We start from the raw sequence: 6,830 nt of genomic DNA on the forward strand, positions 1-6,830 counted from the left end.
ACTTGATTACACACAGGTGGATTGTATTTATCATCATTAGTCATTTAGGTCAACATTGGATCATTCAGAGATCCTCACTGAACTTCTGGAGAGAGTTTGCTGCACTGAAAGTAAAGGGGCTGAATAATTTTGCACGCCCAATTTTTCAGTTTTTGATTTGTTACATTTTTTTGAAATATCCAATAAATGTCGTTCCACTTCATGATTGTGTCCCACTTGTTGTTGATTCTTCACAAAAAAATACAGTTTTATATCTTTAGGTTTGAAGCCTGAAATGTGGCAAAAGGTTGCAAAGTTCAAGGGGGCTGAATACTTTCGCAAGGCACTGTAGGAAGCCGATTCGAGATGTAATTTTGGATTGGAGATGTTTAATATGAGTCCGGAAGGAGAGTGTACAGTCTAGTCAGACACCTAGGTATTTGTAGTCCACATATTCTAGGTCAGAACCGTCCAGAGTAGTGATGCTAGTCAGGTGGGCGGGTGTGGCCAGCAATCGGTTGAAAAGCTTGCATTTAGTTTTACTAGCGTTTAAGAGCAGTTGGAGGCCACGGAAGGAGTGTTGTATGCCATTGAAGCTCGATTGGAGGTTAGTTAACACAGTGTCCAAAGAGGGGCCAGATGTATACAGAATAGTATTGTCTGAGTAGAGGTGGATCAGGGAATCACCAGCAGCAAGAGCGAATTGAACCCTGTGGTACCCCCATAGAGACTGCCAGAGGTCCGGACAACAGGCCCTCCGATTTGACACACTGAACTCTATCTGAGAAGTAGTTGGTGAACCAGGTGAGGTAGTCATTTGAGAAACCAAGGCTGTTGAGTCTGCCGATAAGAATACGGTGATTGACAGAGTCGAAAGCCTTGGCCAGATCGATGTAGGCCGTGTGTGGTTAGCCAACATTAAAGCAGATAAAAATGGTTGATGCAAGAGTCAAAACCACTATCTGTATGTGATGATAAAACTATGATGCATAGGTGGAGAATTTGATTTGAATCACAGAAAGTTGACATAACTCAACTTTTATAGTTTACTTCAACGTTATAATTGTGTGTGTGTGTGTGCGTGTGTGTTTGTGGTTGTGTGAATGGTGTACTTAAGTGCACACGTTTACTGTTTGTTCCATGTGCATGAAGTATGCATTACCTGCTGCCCAGCTTACTGGCGAACCCTCAGGGTTTTCAGGAAGTGACAAACAGTTACTTCCTCTGACCTGAACCCATTAGCTCTCCACAGATGCCTCTCTGTCAAAGTCAAGGCAGCACCTGAATGGAATTGATGAGTGCATGTTCCAAAATGTAACCTCACACCCTTTATTTACACTGTGGTATTTCCTCAGAACACTGTTTCAAAGAAGAAAAAAAACACACAGAAAAACATTCTCTCTCTCCCTCTCTGTCTTACACTCTCTCTCTACCCCCCCCTCTCTCTCTAAGACCACACAAACACATCCTGTATCAGTTTGACTACCCCAGACACTCTTATGCATGATTGTCTCACACCTCTGTATGTTAGACTAACATAAAATTGTCAACAGTTATTTGGGACAGTACACACACAAACTAACAAAATAGCAAAACGAATAGTTCCCCATGGATCGCGTGAGTATATAGACAGACTCTTAAATTGATAATTTCATCCCAATTGTAAAGACAAGAAAAACTCAACTAAATGGTCAAAAGCATTGAAAAACCCGCACCCGTGTCTCACTGGGCCATGGCTTCGGCGGACACAATAACATGAACATAAAACACTGGTGACACCCTGGTGTGTGGGTAAGTTCAGGTGGCAGGTGGGGGACAGGGGAAGCAGATAGCTGCTTAGTGGCTATTCAGCAGCCTGATGGTCTAGGGGAAGAAGCTATTGGCCAGTCTGACAGTTTTGGGGGACGGGATCATCGATGGGGAATGAGGCTTTGGATATGAAATTCACATTGAAATCCAACTCTGAGCACACAGTAAATCACTCAGTAATAAAAAGCTGAGTGGGTATGTGTGATGTTTCGGGAATCAAAACATTGTCACACTGTCCTTTAAAGTAAAGCACTTAAAACATTGTAATTGTTGTTTTCTTTCCAATAGAGCCAGCAGGTGACTCAACAAAATATCAGAAAAATAAGTCAGCGTCTTTGGGAGAAATTGTTACTTTGGTTTGCAATAACTCAGAGATGAATGCAACATACATCTGGAAGAAGGACACAGTTCTTATTTTCTCTCATAGTGACAAACTGAATAAAACTGAAAGAAACATCACCTCTGACAGGATGAGTGTTGATCCACCTACAAAGCTGACTATCTTTAATGTAGAGTTAAATGACACCGGGAGCTACAGCTGTCAAATAACAGATGATCAACGTGGTGTATGGACAATGGAGTGGAATTTGACCATCACTAATAACCTCACAGGTAATGGAAGTAATGTTCTGTTTATATTGTAACATGTGGAGAAGAAACTGTATTCTGTAATGCCAGATATAAATATCCAGAATTTTGACTTTAACAAAAATATCAATTATTGTGATAATTATTGCAAACCATCAATACTGAATGTTATAATGCTATTATTTGGTTATTATCTCCCAATTGTTTACTATATTGTTATAAAGCAAAGGAATATAACACTTGTTTTAGACTTGTCAACTCTCCTGAAAATCCCAATTGTTTCTGTCTTAACACAGGTCATGCTGAATATAACCTACGGAGGTTATTGCTCTTCACAATTCCATCTGCTATTGGAGGAGTGGTTCTCTGCATTAACATCTGTTGTATGGTCTGGCTGTGTAGGTGAGTAACTCAAAGTAGTGTACCTACGAGCTCAATTCAATCAAATCTGCATTGCCTAAAGCACTGTGGTCTCATTTTGTATCTATAGTTGAGTAGGAGTAAAATGTTCAATAAAATACCTAATTCATGTTACCTTGTTTCTGCAGGAAACGAAAACAGGAACAGACAAGTCATTGTGATAAGCATGGAGAGGTCAGTAGCTTAACTCAGAGGGGTTGGGTTAAATGAGGAAGATATTTGTCCCACCAGCCGGATGCCTTTTCCTGTTTTCTAAAACTCCCAATGTTCTGCTCATGTGTTTCTTTTACGCACTAAACACTTTATGAGGCCTCCTGCTTATGTTTATGTTGTCTTGAAAATGTGCACAATGTAAGGTTTTAGAAAACGGGAAATGTCTTCCTGAGGGAGGAGCGAACATGCCTTTTCTGAAAGGTCAGGCTACGAATACAGTTTTAAATTTGTGGCTGTGGTAACTAGTGGAAACCAAACTTAGGATCCGAATCACATTCTGCCCATGTGTTATTTTACACTGAATTTCAAGCTTCTCACTTTACTCTATCAAATCAGATGTATTTTTAAAGCCCTTTTAACTTCAGATGTCACAAAGTGCTTGTACAGAAACCCAGCCTAAAATCTCACACATCAAGCAATGCAGATGTGGAAGCATGGTGGCTAGGAAAAACTCCCTAGAAATGCAGGAACCTAGTAAGTAACCTAGAGGAACCAGGCTCTGAGGGGTGGCAAGTCATCCTGTGGCTGTGCCGGGTGGAGATTATAAGATTACACGGCCATTAATGACCAACAGGGTCAAATAATAATCACAGTAGTTGTAGAGTGGCAACAGGTCACCTCAGGAGTAAATGTCAGTTGGCTGAGCATTCAGAGGTCGAGACAGCAGGTGTGGTAGAGAGTGAGAGAGCGAGAGAGAGGGAGGGTCGAAAACAGCAGGTCCGGGACAATGTAGCACGTCCTGTGAACAGGTCAGTGTTCCATAGTCACAGGCAAAACAGCAGAAACTGGATCAGCATCATGACCAGGTGGACTGGGGACAGCCAGGAGTCATTATGCCAGGTAGTCCTGATGCATGGTCCTAGGGCTCAGGTTCTCCTGGAGGGGAGAGAGAGAGGAGAATTAGAGAGAGTATATTTAAGTTCACACCAGATAAGACAGGAGAATTTTACCAGATAGGACAGACTGACCCTAGCCCCCCGGCACATAGACTATTGCAGCATAGATACTGGAGGCTGAGATGGCGATACCCAGGCGGAGATGGCGATACCCCCGGACAAGGCCAAGCAGGCAAGATATAACCCCACCCACTTTGCCAAAGCACAGCCCCCACACCACTAGAGGGATATCAACAGACCACCAATTTACTAACCTTAGACTAGGCTGAGTAAAGCCCACAAAGATTTGGCTAGAAATTCTAGGGACAATGAGGAGGCCTGCGTCTTGTGACCATAGCGTATGTGTAGGTATGTACGGCAGGACCAAATCAGAGAGATAGGTAGGAGCAAGCCCATGCAATGCTTTGTAAGGTAGCTGTACAACCTTGAAATCAGCCCTTGCCTTAATAGGAAGACAGTGTAGAGAGGCTAGCACTGGAGTAATATGATACAATTTTGGGGTTATAGTCAAGATTCTAGCAGCCATATTTAGCACTTACTGAACTGTATTTAGTAATGTATCCAGGTAGCCAGAGAGTAGAGCACCCAGTTGTCTAATCTAGAAGTGACAAAAGCATTAGTTTTTCTGCACCATTTTTGGACAATGAGTTTCAGATTGTTGCTATGTTACGAAGATGGAAAAGAACGCTCTTGAAATTTGCTTGATATGTTCGCCAAAAGAGAGTCCAGAGTAAGGCCGAGATCCTTCACATATTATTTGAGACTACTGTACAACCATCAACATTAACTGTCAGATGAATGCACAGCACTGTGAAGATTTTTAGGTGAGCAGTGCCCAATTTGTCAAAGGCAGGGGCGCAACATATTTTGTTTGTCCATTCCCAGCTCTCCTCTCCAGGGTGCTGTTGGAGAGATCCCTCTCTACAGCGCTCCACCAACGTTCTGACAAAAAAAATGATAAATCATGTAAATCATGTAGCAGCTATAGGATATGGTAGAAAGAGGAATAAATCCCTTTTTAAAAAGGTTCTAAAATGAATGATTCTGAGTGGGTAAACACATACTCTCATACACACCATACATTTTGGTACCCTTGGTTAATGAGCACTATGTACATGAAGTGCTTGGTTTTCCCCTGAGGAGAAGATTGCAGTTTGCTGTGAAGCATTTTGGTTCACTCTCAAAAAAAACAAAGCCAGAACATTTCAGAAAGTCAATATACAGTATCTATAAGCCCAGTCATTTACACAGTGCTGTGCATAAAGTAATAACCAGCTAAATGCAGATGTCAGATGAAACAGCAGATCTCTCTGTTTCTTGGGACCTAGAACTAGCAATCTTTTTCAATAATGACAGGAATGGAGGTCTTTATTCCAGTGAGATTGCGAAAGTGAACACCACCATGTTTAGTTTTACCCCAGTGGCATACGAGATTTTTAGGTGAGCAGTGCCCAATTTGTCAAAGGCAGGGGCGCAACATATTTTGTTTGTCCATTCCCAGCTCTCCTCTCCAGGGTGCTGTTGGAGAGATCCCTCTCTACAGCGCTCCACCAACGTTCTGACAAAAAAAATGATAAATCATGTAAATCATGTAGCAGCTATAGGATATGGTAGAAAGAGGCCTTTTCTGTAGCCTACAGGATGGAGATAAAACGTATGACAATGTAATGACACGAACGCTTTTTGCATCATGCAGGTTTCTCTAAATGGAGCTCAATTAGATAAAAACTATTCTGTCATGTTAACAAACAACATATCCTAAAAACAGGACATGTCAAACTAAAATGGACAGTATGGAATGAACAATCACAACTGCTGTCCGTTGTCATGATCAGTGGTTTCAAGTTTGTATCCTTAAATTTTTGATCATAGCGAAAAATAAAATACTTATGCATTTCCTGCTGTGTAAACACATTGCAAATAGGCTCGCGATAACTCCTCATAAAGCTGGGTATCTGATATTCAGAGTTTAAATAGCCAAATTGATTAGTCACAGGAATCAGGACTAATAAAGCCAATGCAATGGCCTGCTTTACAAATGGTGGGAGGGGCCGGCCGGGTTGTCCTTGTACCATCGCGCTCCAGCGACTCCTGTGGCGGGCTGGGCGCAATCTACGCTGACACGGTCGCCAGATGTACGGTGTTTCCTCTGACACATTGGTGCGGCTGGAGTCTGGGTTAAGCAAGCATTCTGTCAAGAAGCAGTGTGGCTTGGTGGGGTTGTGTTTCAGAGGACACACGCCTCCCCCGAGTCCATATGGGAGTTGCAGCGAAGGGACAAATTGGGGAGAAAAATGGGGGGAAAACATTTAAATAAAACAATGGTCCACTCCCCAAAGGACTTCCAGCCAACTTGATACAACGATGGGAAGCATTGGAGTCAACATGGGTCAGCATTCCCAGTTGAATGCTTTCAACATCTTGTAGCTACATGGCCAGATGAATTGAGGCTGTTCTGAAGGCAAAAGGGTGGGTAAATCAATATTAGGAATGTGTTCCTAATGTTTTGTATATGAAGGCTATCTGCCTTTTTTGATGGATATTGCCGTAGCACAAACTAGATGCAGTCTAGACACAGCAGCAGTACACATGGAATGTAGGATGAATACGAAGGGTACGGGGCAACAGAAGGCGGACAGCAGAGGGGCTAATGATCTTGGAGATGGGAAGGGCCGATAAACATGGGGGGACAGTTTAAGAGACTCCACCCCGAGGGGCAGATCTCGGGTGGACAGCCATACCTTCTGCCCGAGACGATACCGGGGGCCGGGATCCGATGGTGATCCGCTTGTCATCGATACCTGGAGGTGGTCTTGACCGGGCTCTCCTACAGGTACGATGACAGCGGCGGAAAAAAACATCTAGGCAGAAGGTATGCCGACCTCCGCTTCCTGCTTAGGGAAGAGCCGGGGCTGATACCCCAGG

At 43.0% G+C, this 6,830-nt stretch overlaps 2 long non-coding RNA genes across 2 annotated transcripts; both read left to right on the plus strand.

Annotated features, from left to right (window-relative positions):
* Positions 1-2,178: 2,178 nt before the first annotated feature.
* LOC110505416 lies at positions 2,179-2,971 on the plus strand. The gene is made up of 3 exons (XR_002470759.2): positions 2,179-2,400; positions 2,673-2,778; positions 2,925-2,971. It is a non-coding gene; the product is annotated as an uncharacterized LOC110505416 (long non-coding RNA).
* Positions 2,972-4,366: 1,395 nt separating this feature from the next.
* Positions 4,367-5,526, plus strand: LOC118964316. The gene is made up of 2 exons (XR_005051361.1): positions 4,367-4,729; positions 5,346-5,526. It is a non-coding gene; the product is annotated as an uncharacterized LOC118964316 (long non-coding RNA).
* Positions 5,527-6,830: the final 1,304 nt, after the last annotated feature.

Source organism: Oncorhynchus mykiss, chromosome 3, assembly GCF_013265735.2.
Source record: "Oncorhynchus mykiss isolate Arlee chromosome 3, USDA_OmykA_1.1, whole genome shotgun sequence".
NCBI classification, from domain to species: domain Eukaryota; kingdom Metazoa; phylum Chordata; class Actinopteri; order Salmoniformes; family Salmonidae; genus Oncorhynchus; species Oncorhynchus mykiss.